Genomic DNA, 18,835 nt, shown 5'->3' with positions numbered 1-18,835 from the left:
TGGAAAACAGGCGTGGTTTCTCGTATTAAGGGTCAGTGGTCTATTATCTTATCATATCTTGTGAATATTGAAAGTTTCTAAAATATATTTTATAAATAAAGAAAAGAAATTTCGCGAAGACATATTTTTTTAATTTTAGTTAATTTGCCTTAGAAGTAAAACGTGGTAACAAACGTAATACGCACAGCGCACACGGAAGGACGTGCTTTTAACTAAAAAGAACTAATTCTGACAATATATGAATGTTTGTTTAAGCTATCTTAAAATGCTAGATTAGAATGAGGATGATATGTGCCATCCTTCCAATGGTGTACGACCCTTGTAGAGACCAAATCTTTGAACTACGCTCTTACAATCGTCTCGGTTCTATTCTAAATCGTCACCATAATCTTAGTCCCAACAATTATTTTCTATATCATCTAGCCAGTATAATGTACCTTTTTCTTTTCTTCTTCTTCAGTGGCTTATCCGGTCCGGATGTTGGCGATCATCAAGGCTATCATGGTTTTGTTGACTGCTCTGCGTAACAGCTCCGCTGAGGTCATCCCAAACCATTGTCGGAGATTTTTGAACCACAAGATACGACGGCGTCCCGGTCCTCTTCTGCCAAATACTTTACCCTGCATAACGAGTTGAAGAATTCGATATTTTTCTTCGTTCCGCATCACGTGGCCGAGGTACTCAAGCTTACGTTGTTTAATTAAATTAAGCACTTCTTTTTCTTTTGTCATGCGCTGTAGGACCTCAACGTTGGTGACATGGTCCACATAAGATATTTTCAGTATCCTTCTGTATATCCATATCTCGAAGGCTTCGATTCGTTTTTCAGTGGCTTGCGTCAGTGTTTTTCTTTTAGTATTTGCAAATGTGTCTTCAGGTATGCGCCAGAGATGTTTCAACAATCTTATGCTAGATTCTTTCACATCTGCCTCAATCCTTGGCTAATAAGCTGGTTAAAAGTCCGACTTTAATACATTTTGAAGGAGCTTAGTATATTAGATCTTCTCTCTATTCCGTTGGTTTTTCCATTTCAATTAATCCTTCAGTATGATTTATATTCTTCAAATTATACAGCTGATTTTTTAAATACTTTTGGAAGAGCTGTTATGATTTCACCAATTATATAGCGTACTAATATTTATATGTTTTTTGGAAGTTTCCCTTTTTCTCTCTTATCCTGCCGGATATTTTACGGGGCAGGTTTTGTGCAGTCGAAGTATCCAAACGTTGTATTCTCTTGATTTCTCATTTTCGTTATTTTTCTTCAAGCATGCTTAGCTTGATTTGAATTCTTGATTTGTTCTACTGAAATTAAGTTTTCTCTCCTTGCTTTCTTAATATTTATGTTTTATGCAATTTGGCTTGACTGAGTCATCACTTAATCCACTCTTATCGCCAAAGTTTTCTTCCACTTTTCTCTAACAACCTTCTCGTACAGCATATTTTCAGAAGGACTATGCCATATTTACGAACTTTCTTTGCAACTTTATTCTTGAAACAAATTATTTGTCCTTATTTAACTTTAATCAGATGGTGGTCGATGTCAACACCCATCTAGCACCTGACAAAAATAACATCTGAATACCGTTTTGTGTCAATCAAAGGATTGTTTGTTATTGCGTCCAGCGATATTCCCATTTTTCTGTGGAAAATCATAGGAAGAGAAGTATTACTATCATTTTTTTCTATGTAAAATCTATGACTCTTTTATTTTAAAATATATGAATCCTTTTGCATTGAATTGTTTATAAAGAAGTTAATTGTGTATAACTCGTCTGTGAATATCTTCGCGTCGAATCTTATCGTTTAAATGAATATAAAGAAAAAAATGTATCTATGATAAGCAAAAACTGAGACCTTAGTTAATGATAATTATTATATTTTTTATATTTTACCTTGAGAAATTTGATGATGAGTGGTGGTATTTTGTGAATTCTTAAGTCTTTGTAAACGCCTGGTACTAGCTTTTTCTTCGGAAACCGTCTGTTTTAAGGCGATGACAATGCCGCTAATTTCATGAATTCCATTTATTTATGAAACTATAGTAGATTGGTACCATATGTTTTTAAAGACACTTGGTTGTTTCCAAAAAGTGTTTGCTGCTTATGATTCAATGCCTCGCAGTGCTGCAATATGTGGTTGACTGTTTCAGGTTTTCTGCTGCAGAGCCAGCAGCTTAAGTCTTCATAAACAAATTCCATTTTATGTAGGTCTCTCTCGACTAGTGCATGACCATTAAGGAAACCTGATGAATCTGAGCTGATCCTTTCTCGGTTTCCGCAGTATTATGCCGTGTTGGTGCATGTCCATCCAATATACATTTATTTTGCCATGTGCTTGATCAGGTACACTTTTCTAGTGAGAGCTATCGTGGCTATTTTTGAACTGGAAAATAGCCTCGTTTTGGCATCTTGGCATTGTTAAGGCCGGCTTTGTTCAGTATTTTGTAGCTGATCTTCTGGCAAGTTCATAAGATTTTTCATTGTCGTGTATGGCTATTAATCTCAATAAAATGACACTCATTCGAGTGAGGCACTGTTATATTCCTCTAGTCTATAGAAAATAGACTTTTTCTCTTGTAGAATGCAGGACAAAAAATGCAATTAAATGATAAATACGCAAAAGAGAATAAAAATGTAAAAAATGTTTAATAGAGACTTGTATTAAAGTCACTAATTAACAATAAATACCTAATAAAAAATATCATAATATATGCATTCTCAATATCTCATTTGGCAAAGAATTTAGGAAAATTTACTTCTATATCTAGTCTCTTATATTATTGTGTAACTTTCTTAATTTGAAATAACTTTACTTAAACCGGCTGACAACAAATATAAGGAAAAGTACTTACAATAACTTTGATTGAGCTGTAAAGTAGATCAACTGGACGTTAACCTAGTGTGTAGTCAACACTTGAATGAACTCTGTTTAGTTAACACGGGGGCTCCATACTTAGCTGAGGGGAAACTTATATTTGGACTAACTCTGGACTACATTTGGAGCTAACTTGAGATTACAACGTTTGGACTAACGTTGGAATTACATTGAACCACATTTGGATTTAACTTTGGAATTATTAACTTCTGATTTACTTAGGACTAACTTAGGAATTACCTCTGGATCACGATTGGATTATGCTGGACCCTAATTAAATAAGTAAAAATATAAATTAGAAGTAAAAAATGGACAAAGAAAACAAAAGAGAAAAATATAAAGAAATGCGAAAGGCATCAAAAATATCTGACCCTTTTACAGGAGTGTCCAAAAACACACTAGATAAACTTCACTTTATCTTCTACAGCGAAAAAATGAAATTAAATTGTGAAGATATTCCTTTTTATAGCAAAATATTAACATAGGGAAATACCTTTAATTTGTGGATGGTCCGAGCGGTCTTTGGGAATATGTTCAAACGAAACTGAAATTTACTTATCTAATGGCATATTTTTCGGCATTTTCTTTGGGTGATTATGTACTATATTTGCAAACAAAAACCATCGATAACTTTAGACAAAACATCTTTGTGGGTAGCTCTAACGGCGAATTATATGACAGCACTCAAGTGGCAGAAGTACAGATGAACCGGTTAGTCAAAATAGATAAGTGGGTGGTCTTAGCAAAATAATTTTGTGGAAAATTCATGCCTTCTGATCTACTTAAAATAAAATCCTGGCCCCACTCTTTTAACGTGGATAAGACAGTAGCATTATCCTATAAAAGAGCTCTTCAACCCTTGCTTCCTAATAACAGCCAGATCAGTATCGTTGATTCTGTAAAATTTCTTGGTATTTTTATAGACAGCAACCTTAAATGGTCCATTCAGCCTAGTATGCAATAAGATCTGTTTCGAAGGAAATCCATTTAGCATCTTCCAAAATAACATACTTTTCTTTGTTCGAGTCACATCTTCGATATGGCCTTCCTTTTTGGGGTTCTGGTACAGCTACCAAATATGATGTTATTTTTAAATTACAAAAAAAAGAGCAATACGGTATCTTTTTGGCCTCAGTAGAATAACACATTGCAGAAGCTACTTCAAAAATCACGAGATTTTAACTCTTCTATATATTCTAGAACATGTTTTTCCAGATCAGTATCGTTGATTCTGTATAATTTCTTTATATTTTTATAGACAGTAACCTTAAATTGTCCCTTCATATCGATTTGTTAAGTAAGAAACTAGCTTCAGCCTACTATGCAATAAGATCTGTTTCGAAGGAAATTAATTTAACATCTTCCAAAATAACATATTTTTCTTTATTCGAGTCTCATCTTCGATATTGCCTTCCTTTTTAGGGTTCTAGTACAGCTGAGCAATCTAATGTTATTTTTAAATTACAAAAAAGAGCAATACGGTATCTTTTTGGCCTTAGTAGAAGGTTTTTCCAGCAAGACCTAATCATGACTACTCCACCAGAAATTCAAGCTTTGATGTGTATTTACCGATCCCTTCCGCTGAGTTAGAAAAAGAAATCTATATAAAATTTGGCAAAAAAATTATACAACCCTTCCTTTGCAACTTAAATCTACAACTTCTTTCGTTAAGTTCCGTAAATTGTCAATAGCCAATTTATCTTAAAGACCATATTATTCAGTGGAAATGTTTCTTAACGAATAACTATTTGGGTATCACACGCATCAGCTTTAACTTATTCGTAAACTTGTTCATAAGGTTTTATTATGCAATTTGCAATGTAGTGAAATTTTGCAATGGATTGTAAATTTTATTGTTTTATTTTGTGATATTGACAATTTATGTATTTTTAGTAAATTTTAATTTTTATTGTTATTTTTTTGACTTTTTGTAAGCTTTGTCCATAAAATTGTACAATTTTCAGTGACAATAAAGCATATTTCTATTTTTTTCTAATACTAAATATCAAATTCTTTTTATTTCGTCTCACAAGGTCCTCCTGATGATTGAAAAACCATGAAATACGTATTAAGTATAAAAAGGAAAGAAATATTACCTTCTATATTGTATTTGTAAATATTAACCTGCATAAATTTTGACTTACCAAGCACATTACAAGAAATTAATGTTATTCGTCTTTATAACGTCTATATACTAATAAACCAAAAGCGATCATGTGTAAACAATCGTAGAGGATGTAGGATTCCATAGACTTCATCAATGAGCCTTATCAGCACTTTACATTATTTTAGCATAAACTGCTCTTGCTGCCCATCATAGTTGAATTAGCGTCAGACCGTTTTAGCCTTAATGGCCGAATCGCATTTGCCTTCTCGAAAATCTATTAATAGATTAAATTCAATTTGTAGCTTTTCGCATTTCCTGGGCGTGAGAACATTTTACAACTATGGAAATTTACGATAATTCGCAAATTAAATTATATCATACACGAGTTTCAAATAAAAAGGGTGTAGCTGTGGTGGAGTGAGTGGGGTTGGATTTATAGCAAATACCCAAGAGTTTTGTTGAATAGGGATTCATGATTAGGTTCATCGTTGCCCACATACAACTATATTAAAATAATTTTTTCCATTTTAAGATAGTTTAAGAGATAAGATAGTCCGAAAAACGTTGTGTTTAAAATACAGTGCAAATGTTTTCAAAACAATATAATTTAGACTTATTAATTGTATATCCTCCTGAGGGAGGAGACCTCCTAAAAAAATTCGCAGAAGACTCAGAACTAGTTGTGTACCAACACATGCTTCCAATTATCACCTCGCAAGCTGTACACGTGGAAATCCCCTCATGACAGACCCGGGAGAATTATTAGGAATCAAATTGACTACATTTTAGTAAATAAAAGATTCCGAAACAGCTTTACATCTGTCAAGACTTATCCTGGAGCAGACCTGGAGACAGACCAGGTTCCACTGGAACGATTTGGAATATTGGCGATTTTCAGGTCAGCCAGGTCAGTCCCTCACGGGCTCTCCGAGAGCTTAGTGCTCATGGGGCGTTGCTTCCTACTGTTCCAATTATACCTGTGGCTGAGGTTTTATTTCGACCTACATTTTTGTCATGTAAGAAATATCTTGTCTTTTTCAAGACAAGCCTTCAGAAGACCACGAACTGATGCTTTATTTCGACTTGGTCATGTAAGTCACCTTTGTCATGTAAGAAATATCTTGTCTTTTTCAAGACAAGCCATCAGAAGATAAATATTTACAAGTCCATACCCAGTAAATGGACTTGGGTAGAGGAGCTCCCGACTGCGATATTCGAAGCCCTCTACAGAGCACCCGGAGATAACAGAAGGTGATTAGACCCTTATTTGTTCCCCCGAGGTGACAGAAAGACCTTGATACGAGGATGAGAGTCTAAGCCACGTTAAACGAGCAAGTGACTGCAATTAGAGACGAATCGAACGAAGAACAAACGATCAAACATATTACAGAAATAGTGCAAAATGTAAAGGATAAACACTTAAACACAAATAGATTAATGAAGAAAAAATCATGGATGGCAGATGAGATCCTGAAACTAATGGATGAGAGAAGAGAAGCCAAAAATGACCCAGACAAATATAAAACTATAAATATATTAATAAGAACGAAAATCAGAGAAGCGAAAGAAAAAGAAGCAAGGGAAAGATGCGAAGAAATTGAGACTCTGCAGTCAAAGTACGATAATCACAATGTACATAGGAAAGTTAAAGAACTCACAGGGGGACTAAGACGAAGGCAGAAAGGAAATATAACTGATTCTGACGGAAACATCATCTTGGATAAACAGAGTAAAATAAGAACGTGGAAAGAATATCTAGAAAAACTATTTGAAGACCGAGGAGATAACACCTTTGAGCTAGAAAAAGAGGTAAATGATGGACCAAGAATATTACAGCAGGAAGTGTACTCCGCAATAACACAGTTAAAGGATGGCAAAGCGGCAGGCCCTGATAATATACAAGCAGAACTACTCAAACTAATGAACAACGAATCAATAGCAATAATCGCAAAAATATTCATCAACATATACAACTCTGGAGAAATACCAACAGAATGGCTGAAATCTGAGTTTATTGCACTTCCAAAAAAACCAGGAGCCAAAAAATGCGAATACTATAAGCCTCATGAGTCATCTTCTAAAATTGTTCCTAAAGATAATTCATAAGAGAATCTACAAATTGTGTGAAAGTCAAATTTCCCCAATCCCCAACCCAACCAGTTCGGGTTCACAAATGCTGTTGGTACTAGAGAGGCTTTGTTCTCAGTACAAGTCTTATTCCAGAGATGCAGAGACGTTAACTGCGACGTATACGCATGTCTGGTTGATTACGAGAAAACGTTTGATCGAGTACAGCACGCCAAGATGATATAAGGCAAATACTAAAAGAAACAGGAATTAACAACCATGATCTGAAAATAATTAGAAGTCTCTACTGGAATCAGATAGCAAATCTCAGAGTTAAAGGTGAACACACTGACTATGTGAAAATCGTGCCTGGAGTGAGGCAAGGCTGTATTTTGACTCCTCTAATCTTCAATCTGTACTCTGAAAGAATATTTATCGAAGTTTTGCACGAAACTGAAAAAGGTATTCTACTAAATGGTTACCGGCTAAACAACATCAGATATGCAGATAACACCATAGTATTTGGGGACAACTTAGAAGACCTACAAGTTCTTATGAACAAAATCACGTATTACAGTCAACCATATGGACTCAATATAAACGTTAAGAAGTCAAAGTTAATGATAATTAGCAAGAAAATGATAACAGAAGGTCAACTTTACGTCAACCAATCCCCTGTAGAAAGAGTGACGCACTACAACTACCTCGGCACCATAATAAATGAAGAATGGACCAACAACCAGGAGATTAGAGCATGCATCGGAAAAGCTAGATCCACCTTCAATCGGATGGGGGCCTTCTTCAAGAGTCACAACCTCTCTCTTAATCCAAAAGTAAGAATGCTGCAATGCTACGTCTTCTCTGTCCTTTTTTATGGTGTTGAATCGTGGACCTTGAACGAAGATATGTGCAGAAAACTGGAAACATTTGAGATGTGGCTATATCGGAGAATGCTTAAGATCCCGTGGACTGACCGAGTTACAAATGAGGAGGTCGTTAGAAGAATGAATAAGAACCGAGAGGTACTGACCACCATCAAATCTCGAAAGTTACAGTTCTTCGGACATATTATGCGAAATGAATCCAGATATGCTCTCCTTCAAGCCATTCTGCAAGGAAAAATATTTGGAAAACGAGGTGCAGGAAGAAGAAGAACATCTTGGTTAAAGAACCTCAGAATCTGGTTCAATACAACATCTGTGCAGCTTTTCCGCGCTGCTGCAGATAAGATGCAGATTGCGATGATGATCCCCAACATTCGTAACGAAAATGCACATCAAGAAGAAGAAGAATTATATATATATATATATATATATATATATATATATATATATATATATATATATATAGATTTCCATTAATATATCATTGTCTTATATTACATATTAAGATAGCATTGTTAATAATACAAACTAATTATTATTTAAGTTTGGCAGCGATCGGGATTATTGCTTATGATTCAAGCTGCTTTAAAGATCTTATGGTATGGAATTTATGTCGAAAATATTATAGAGAATATCAAATATAAATGTTAAAAATAAGTATTAAAAAACACGTTTCAAAAATAATTGCGTCTTGTCAATTCCTTATGACATTGCAAGCTTCGGGATGGAATGTTTTTCTTTTTCTTCTTTTTTTGCTTTTTCTTAATAATTCCATGGTATTTGTTGACAGCTTTGACGTTACACTTTGCTCCATCTTTTCAAGAGATGTCTTACACTTCTTCAGTTCGGCCCTGGAGAAATATTAAAAATTTTACGAGGCTGATCCCTTTTCTACAGACACCGTCGAAGCAGACGAGATCCTACTGCAAATATTAGCTAGAAATAAAAGGGAAAAGTGGACCGACCTGGTACAGAACCTGGACATGAAACAAAACAGTAGACTAGCGTAAAATCTTATTAATAACCTAACCAAGATAAGAAAGGTGAAACAGCTCAAACGGGCAATGTGATTACTAACCAAGTGGTACACCAACTGCTATTAAATAGAAAAACCAGTACTATAGCATAGAAAATCGAAGAAAACAAAATGACATGCTACAAGATCCTTTCACTCTCGATGAATTGCGTAAAACAGTCCTGGCCATGAAAAATAACAAAGGCTCTTGCCCTGATGACATAAGGACTAAAAAATTAAACAATTTGGCCCAGTCACAAATTAATGAATACTGGACTTAATCAACAGTCGCATTTACTCCATGAAGATCCCAAAATTGTGAAGGAAATATCATGTCATCGCTCTACTTAAACCAGGAAAAGATCCATCGGAAGCTAAAAATTTATCGCTGAATGTTATTATTATGCCAACTTTTCAAACCCACGGATCGTTTGGGTCTACATCGCATATAAGCAACCATAGACAAAACTCTGATCCGGGAACAAGCAGGTTTCCGTCCTGGCTGATTATACTGTGTGGCCAGATCCTCAATTTGAAGCTGGCTTTGAAAGGAAGCAGACAACGAGCGTGGCGTGGGTGGACCATTCTGCAGCGTGCGACACTGTAAACCATAAAATACTGGTCTTCAATGTGTATGAGTTGCCAAGTTGACAAATGATATCAAATTTACCAACTTTATACGATGCATACTGCAGAACAGTCAGTTTTATGTAACACTCCAAAGTCAAAGCAGTCGCTATAGAACCAAGAAGCGCAGATTGGCTCAGGGTAGTGACCTGCTATTCAACATCTACACAAACGTCTTGCAAAATTTTAGTTGTAAGTTTCAGGGAATATTTAGCAAATTCGGTTTTCTGGTTGTCTCTTATCGTCCTTTTTGAATAAGAGGATTAGCTCGCTTTTCCTCCATTTTTCTGGTATAAAATTGTGTCTAAACTTTTGTTAATTAATGTTGTCAGTTGATCCGCTATACCGCTGTCTTCTAGTTTATCCCATATATTTTAATATCGTTTCACACATTGTTGTTTGCTAATAATTTCTAATGGAAAGTATGTATATTTTTCGGTCATATTTATTTGTTTTGACTACTAAACTTTTCCTATAACTGATGTTGTTTACATTGAAATCCGTTTTTTCGGTCCGAGCTGTAGATTTTATTGTTTTGCACTGTATTGTGTTGCAATTACTTGTGAAAGCACTGATTTGCTAGATGGTTACAATATCAGAAAAATCAAAATGAAGATTTTTTTCAGGTACGTTTTGTTTTGCCACAGAGCCACATTCATAAAAAATGGAATTTTTAATGTGCATATTGCACAACTTATGTTTGTAACAATCCCCACGTTGTTCAAGAATTTAAGCATCAGCATAGGTTTATCTTAAACGTCTGGATAAGAGTAGTTAACGATTATCTACTTGTGCCTGTGGAATTGTCTGCTCGTTTAAATGGTGCTGATTACATGACGGCTGTATGTAATTGCCACTGGATTGGAAGAGACTGTCCAGTTGCTTGGCCAGCAAGGTCGCTGTATTTTATTTCTTGCGATTATTGCGTTTTTCCGTTCAGATACAAAATCGTGCAACAAGTCTGGCTAAGGATACAAGATGCTTGCAACGAATTTAGAAATACCTTTGGGATTTTTGCAAAAATTCGGCGTTCTCTAAGCAAAAGGCCAAATTTATGCATAGAGACTAATAGTCATAACTATCGAGCATCTTTTGTACCTATCTACTTTTGATACTTGTTCTTTTGTGTTAGTTTCGTTTAAGTACCTATTGATTTAACTTTCATGGTGAAAAAACGACAAATTTTCAAATCGATTTTTCTAGAAAATGGTGTATTCTACCGACATAAAGTAGGAGTCCCTTTTAGTACTAGAATACTTGAAAATTTAATAATCTAGTATAACAAATGCTTAAGAGATAAAGACAAAAAAGTTATGCGTTAAATTAACTGTTGACCTACCCAAAAGAGACGCCTATGACCGGTACTAGAAATTCGCAATTGATGGAGTCGATTAAGCTCTGGATGATATATAATCGTACCAGTTTTCGTTTTTCTAACTGGATGCGTTCTGAAGGTATTAAAAAAAAACTAATTACAAGGCGCCATCTTCAAAAAAGTTAGGAAGCGTTTTCGGACTAAATGAATTGGGTTAAATTGTCTTAAAATTATCAGAGGAATCCCCGGTCTTCGTTTGTCAGGAGAGTTTCTGGACACCTTGTATATTTTTCCGATAATCTTTCCGGTGAAGATTTGTCACAAACTAGTTCAGAACATTTACTTGCTTGGGCTCGTGCATAACTTATCAATCCTAAAGTCGCCCCTATTGTCTCCCTATTTTTACTCTGGTATTTACTTTTGAGGTATATTATTTTAAAAAAGAATAAAATGCAACCCAAAGTTTGCATTTAACTACTAACTTCAAATCGGCGAGGGATGTAACAGCTGAACATTTTTAATAAGCAACACATTGACTACGGTTCCATTAGATATGCAAACTAGAACACCAGATGCTATATATTGAAAAATCAACCAGACAAACTTTTAATGAAAAAATTCGTGAACACAGGGTTACTTTTTAAATATAAATATTATTTTATTTTTCATAAATGATTTCCTAAAACGAAATTATAGCTATGAATATATAAAAAGCATGAACATTACTACAAAACGGGATATTAATTGAAATGTTTAATACAAATTTCAGGATATTACTAATAATTTTGTAACAATCTAGCAAAATAGTAATTACTAGTAAAATAGTAATTACTTTAAGATTCCACAAGAAAATAGCTTTAGAATAATTCTAGCGTTATATTGCTACTGCTATATTTATTTTGCTTTCTAGGACAATTTGGAATTACCTATGCGCCGGTCTTCTCAGGCCTAAGGGACCTTTATAAAAAGACATGTACCCTCGCGAGAGATGGGACATAGGAAACACACAACCCAGATTGCAGGGTTATACATGGTACACAGTCGGGTATAACTCTTCAAACAGGTCGGATGTAGGAATATACAACAGTAGTTGAAATGTAAGTATTTTTATTCTAATAGCAGAATATACCTCTGTATATCAGGCAGGAATTTACGCAATATTGAATATTGAGCCACGGTATTTTCATTAGACGCGTGTTGCACCATATTTCAAATACTGCCAACTTGTTTGTATTTTCTATATTTACTGTCCAGCTTTCCATTTCAAGGCTATTTTCAGCTAAATCAGAACAGAAAGAAACATCAATAGAGAATCTTATAAAGCGTTTATAGCCCGTTTAAAGGAAGAACTTGCCAGAAAACGGCCACATATACAGAAGAAAAAAGTGTTTCTTACACTGTACTGTATAACAAGTGGATCGCGGCAATGACAAAAGTAGTGCATTAAAGCTACTTCGAATTACTTCCGCATCTACTGTATTTTTCAAATCTAAATCGTAGCGATTAGAGGTGTGACCAAATAATTTTCCAGGAAAAGAGATTTTAATCAAATGTGAAAGTTATTGTAAAAATTAAGACACATTTTTGAGGCCTTCTACAAAAAATGCATCGAAGCAATAGTAATACATTGGTAATTATAGTTAGTGTGTCACTCTAGAGGACAAATCTAAACGAATAAAGCCGATTTTTTCCAACCAATTATTAATTAATTAGGTCCATGACTCGATTAATATTATTGGTTGTTCCATATGTTTCATATACTTTTTTCTATTACCAATTACTATCTTCTTCTTCTTTTTATATGTCTGTTTTTCAATGGCCTCCAGTAAGTTCAATCGTTTTCGTGGTCTTCCTATTGGGGAACCGTCTCTTGCCGTCGTTACTACTCTATTTGTTGTCATTCGGCTTATATGCTTGTTCTATTCTACTCTTCTATTTCTTACCCAGTCCTTGATGTTCTCCACCTTGCATCTACGTCGTATATCTGTACTTCTAGCTCTGTCCCATAGTGTCTTACCATCACATCACATTTTTTCTAAATGTTTTCATCTCTGTTGTTTCTAACATCCTTTTTGTCCTCTCTGTGTCAGGTCTTGTTTCTGCCGCGTATTTATTGGACTGATGACTGTTTTGTAAATTCATCCTTTCGTTTCTTTCCCGATATTTTTATTTCTCCATATTGTTTCATTTAATCAGCCTGCGGCTCTGTTTGCTCTATTCACTTGATCTTTCACTTCAGTTTCGAGCTTTCCGTAGCTAGAGAATATGATGCCTAGATTTTTTAAACTCCATCACTTGTTCTATTATCTGACCTTCCACCTCCAATTTACGTCTTAGTAAATTTGCTGTTGTAACCATGCATTTTGTCTTTTTTGGGGAAATTAACATGTTAAATTTTTTGGCGGTTATATTAAATTGGTGCAGCATACGTTGTAAATCATCTTCACTTTGAGAGAGTAGTATTGCGTCATCCGCATAGCAGATTATTTTAAGTTGTTTTTCTCCCATTTGGTATCCTTTTTTAGTTTTTACTTTTTTTATTATTTCGTCCATAGTCAGGTTGGACAATAGAGGACTCAGGGAATCTCCATGTCTTATCCCATTGCCAGCTTCAATAGGGTTGATTAGTTCTTCTTCTACTTTAACTTTTAGTGTGTTGTTTTGGTAGATATTTTCGATCGTTTTGATTATTCCTAGAGGTATCTCTTTTGCATACAGTAAGTGGATAACGTCTTTTAATTTGACCCGGTCAAATGCCTTTGTAAGTTCCACGAAACATAGATATGCCGGTTTGTTGTATTCTAATGATTTCTCTTGCACTTGCCTCATTATAAATATAGCGTGTTCCGCTATATTTAGAATTAATATGGTTCCATAAAATCAATGCTAAGGTTTCTTGTCTACCCTTTGATTTATAATTTTTTCGTTTTTATCGAATAATATTTTATTATTGACTTTTCTATTATTAGTTGTACACTATTAAAAATACCTAAAGGATTTGGGAAAAATAAGAATAAAATTATTACAAAACTCCGACAATATGCCAAAGCGATAAATCTATATGTCGCTCATATAAATTCCTGACTATTTTAATCGTCATGAATGATGAATCAACTTTATGCTTTACGATCTGTTTCGACCAGATAAATATTCCGATCTTGTTAATTTTAGTTTTCGGAATAAAAATAGCCTGAGTGCGTTTCCTGGTTACATCTTTCGAGAATATTAAAACTTTCCAACTTTCTGGCTTTTAATAAAAAAGAGATAAATATTTAAAGTTTTTAAGTAACTGGGGGTTTGCTGAGAACTACTTTACAAGTTTTAATTAACGAGTTAGTCAAAGTGTGTTAAGCAATGTTTTATACTTTTAATTAACTAACTTTAAATTATATGAACTGCCAAATAAATTTGTGTCAAAAGTTTGTAGTAAGGTACATTAACATAACTTTTTTTCCAACATTTGCAAAAGACATTATAATAATAATAAGACAACTTTACGTCTAATAATCGATTTTATATTATTCTGATCATTTATCATCAAACTATCATAACAAATATTGTTTAAAAACCTACAGTAAAAACCAATGAAGCCTACCAACCTATGGATTTGGGTTGTAGTTGTGGGTGCAAAATAGACTGTTTGTTTGTACATCCTTTGGCTAATGCTACTTCAAAAGCTAGTGTTAAATTGATTGAAAATTAAGTTTTTATAATTTTTTTCATACCACATATCTTTGCAATTGATCATTTTTTGTAATAAACAACCCATTTAATCAGCAATCTGTAAAATTTTACAATAGACACATGTTAATGACAGTAAAGCTAAGAAAACACGTTTAACACGTGTCGTGTTAACACGTGTCAACACGGCAGAATGCGACATATTAGATATGCCGGACACATATATGTGTAAAACGTGTCTTATGCTGACAATTTGATGTTTTGAAACTAGTGAAATGGTACATAAAATATAATGGAGCACCTACAAGAAGATATAGATTGGTTAGATGAAGAAAAGGACATGATAGCTGTTACTGCAGCATTGTTTGTGCTACGATATAAATCCAGAGAGTAATGGGTTCATCCAATAAACGAACGTAGACACGAATTTGGTGAATATCATGTTTTGTGGCTCGAAATCAGCAATGACGATGAGAGGTGTAAAATGTATATCAGGATAACAAAAAAGGAATTTGACGGGGTTTTACATGCACTAGTAAGTAAATTAAAGAATCAAACCACAAATTTTAGTGAAACAATATCTCCACAGGAACTAATAACTTTAAAGTAGGTAACAATAAATAAAGTACAAAATTATTCTAAAACTAGACGTAATATTGTTGGAAAAGTAAATCATATTTTTAGAGCTGTGTAAAATTATATATTGAGTTAGAAATGGTACTTCCGTGAGTATTTTCTGAAAAATTAATAATGGTTTGAGATTGTTCATCATTGTGAGGAAAATAATGTCTAGATGGTGACTGTACAAAAATTTCAGAGTCATTCGAGTGGGTAGTTACAGCAGACAGAACGGATGAAGTTTGTGTTACCACTTGGGGTTGTACGACTGGTGGTATGTTTCTTAATTCGGCTTTAAACACCAAGTTACTTATGCCCATTTTGAGACGAACTTGTTCATTGTAGGGAAGTTTTTTTACGGTTTTAGCTAAACTCAAGAAAAACAAATCGATATCATCACTTGCAGGTTGATACGTAGGTCGGAGGTGATATCTCATACGGTTATTAGATTTCATAATATCTACTAAGTCTCTCATTGACTTCTCGATTTTCTTTTTGCCTGACGATCGTCTAGAAAAAAAAACGAACATTTGGTGTATCAAGATCATTTGGTTTTGTTGATACTTCAGGAAGTGAATTTGAATTATTCTTAGTCGGATCTTGCCATCGCCATCTTCTTTATCTTGCGTTTCAACAATATCACTCATATATCTGTCATTTCCCCACTTTGACTTTCCTCATTCTGAGAGTGAAAGTTGCTTTGTGATGCTCTGGGTTCCAGATGGGAAGCCAAAAATAACATTTGATCTTCAAATTTCCATTTCAAATTTTTTTGCTGCCTGGCCACTAATCGTCCTTCTTTTTAACGCGTTGGTGTAGGCATTGCTCAGCTTTATCCTACTGTCTTGATATACTTGCCCCGAAAAAAAATTTAGAAATACTATTTTAAGTTATTACTAGCAGATGTACCCTTCTTCGTACGGGTTATAAGTCTTGACGTAAAATTTTAATGATGGGTCCAGTAGTTTTTACGATTATTCAGAACAAACACACATACACACACAACAAAACTATCTCAAACAAATCATTATCCTGTATATTTTATAATGTATAGGATAATGATTTTTTTTTGGTTTGTTTTTTTTTTAGATATTTTTTAACAATAAATTCTTACAAATCAGTGGGTTTTGAGTTTTGCATTGGATTCAGTACAGTGGGAAAACAAATCTAGATAACTATCCTATGAAAAATTAAGGAAAGTATTGTTTACTAAATTCTACATCAATATATTTCTTATTTTACCCAATAACTGGCTTTAATAAAGCTATTATCAATGAAGAGAATATATTTTACATAGCAATAAAACTACTCAGATCGTTTTAAATTTTCAACTTTTATTTCTTGTTTAGCATCGGCATTTACTTCATATTTATTCCTAAAACTCATGCATTTTAAAATAAGAGATTCTGACTTCCCCGAATATTACTTTGCATATTCTAACATTCGTTGGTATATACAAGACGTGAGGCTTATTTCCCTATAGTCCAGTTTGGTTCTTGAATTGAGGTATCTCACAAAATTGTGTACAAAAGGAACGGGAAAATGTATGGAAATCCTCCTTTTCAAACAGCCTTTTGCCTAAGGATTTATACAAATTGATGAGATGCGTCATTTCTTTGTGGAAAGAAAAGTATGTATTCTAGAAAATCGGGTTTGATGCAAAAATCAATGTATCGATAATATTATATTTTTAAAATTTTAGTTTAGGCTGGATATATCCCTAAAAATAAATTTGCCATATTAAAAATCTATTTATAAGCCAAGTAGTTTAGCCGAGTAATTTTTTTAACTCTTGCAGACTTTGTCCTTTATCAATATTATAAATCAGTCAGTCTCAGTCAAGTGTCAGTAAGTGTAATGGTCGTCAGGTCCTAATCTATGTCAAAAATAACAAAACTTGAGTATTGCACGAGCTTAGTGTCTTAGTGTTAAAGTATCTTCCAGGTTATTAGAGGGGAGACAATACAATTTACAAATTATTAGAAGGTATACTAATGTTATATATTGTACATGTACCAGTACACAGCTTGGGATATGCTTTGTCAAAGAATATGTTTAACGATGCAGCTACGGAAAAAAGAAATTTATTCTGTATGTAGTCTCTCTTCAGTCCTAATCCCTTTTGGGATGTGGTGACACCATCAGGCCCTTACATTTTTTTCATGATTTCCTTCCATCCTTCCCTGTCCTGGGCTGGTTGTTCGGCTTCATGTAACCCTTAGTTAATCAATATTTTTGTTTGATCTACCCAACGGCTTGGAGATCTTCCCCTAGGTCTCTTTTCTTCAACTCTACCCTCGACTATCAGTTTTTTCATCGTACCTGTTCTTCTAGCAATGTGTCAAAAATACTGCAAATATCTCTGTTGTATTTGTTTAAGCAATCTATCCTTTACTTTAAGTTGTTCTAATATCGATACGTTAGTGCCATGATCAATCCAGGATATTTTTAACATGCGGCGGTATACCCACATTTCAAAAGCGTCCAGTTTATTTTTATCAGCTTTCTTTAAGGTCCACGTTTCGGATGCATATGTGGCTGTGTGAAAAATGAGTGCCCTTAGTCAGCCTTCTACGTATCTCTCTGTCACACCCTCCGTCATTTGTTACTAGGAACCCCAGGTATATGAAACTATTTACTACTTCAGAACCCCCAATTTCTTTAATGTGTTGAAGATTATTCCGAGCTCTTTCTACTGTCGTGATCTTTGTCTTACTCCTATTTAGCTTTAGTCCATATGTTTTGCTTTTCTTCTCCAGACATCTCATTATATCTTCCATTTCATCTTGATTTGCCACGATTATTAAAGTGTCATCAGCATATCTCAAGTTATTGGTTTTTGGTATCCATCTAGTACCTTTCGTATAATGTGTTTGCTGTAGATATTAAACAGAGTTGGCGAGATTATGCATCCCTGCGTGACACCTGTTTCTGTTCTGAATTGATCGGAATGGGTGTTGTTTATTTTTACTGATCAATTTGTATTTTTAATATAGACTTCTAATTAGTTGAATTAAGTGGTGGGGTGTTCCCATTTCCGCTAGTATGGACCAAAGCTGATGCCATTTGACTTTATCGAAGGCCTTTGTGTAATCCACAAAGCACATAAGCATAGGAATATTGAATTCACGAGTTTTTTTGATTAGCTGTCTGACATTAAGGATGTGTTCTCTTGTGCCTTTGCCTGGGACAAATCCCGCTTGTTCTTCTGATATCTGAGGCAATAGAAAAGCTTTTAATTTTTCATGTATTACATGTAGTAGAACCTTGCTTGCATGGGATATTAGGGTTACCGTTCTGTAGTTGCTGCAATGTAGCGGAATCCCTTTTTTGAATATAGGGATGAAAGTTGATGTTGTCCAGTCGTTGGGCCACTCTCCGGTTTCCCAAATCTTCTTGCAGATCCTATGCATAACATTTACTCCAACATCTCCAGTCTCTTTTAAAACCTCTGCGGTGATCTGGTCTGCACCAGGAGATTTTCTATTATTTATTTTTTGATTGCTTTTTCTACCTCTGACTTTAGAATGTTTGGTTCTCTCTCTGCAGTGAACTCGTCGTGATTTGCATTCTTAAGATCATCTGCATATAGACTTTGACAATATTTTCTCCATACCTCCGCAATCCCTTTCTCGTCATTTATA

General features: G+C 34.4%; 1 long non-coding RNA gene across 1 annotated transcript in view; it reads left to right on the top strand.

The window, feature by feature from the left end:
* The window catches only part of LOC140433252 (uncharacterized), a 53,361-nt gene extending 41,380 nt beyond the window's left edge, over positions 1–11,981 (top strand). The window contains exon 3 of the long non-coding RNA XR_011949901.1: positions 11,803–11,981. This is a non-coding gene — a long non-coding RNA (uncharacterized lncRNA). The remainder of the gene's footprint in view (positions 1–11,802) is intronic.
* The last annotated feature ends 6,854 nt before the right edge of the window (positions 11,982–18,835 follow it).

The sequence above is a fragment of the Diabrotica undecimpunctata genome, chromosome 2 (genome assembly GCF_040954645.1).
Source record: "Diabrotica undecimpunctata isolate CICGRU chromosome 2, icDiaUnde3, whole genome shotgun sequence".
Taxonomy (NCBI): domain Eukaryota; kingdom Metazoa; phylum Arthropoda; class Insecta; order Coleoptera; family Chrysomelidae; genus Diabrotica; species Diabrotica undecimpunctata.
This window is presented reverse-complemented; position numbering and strand designations above follow the sequence as displayed.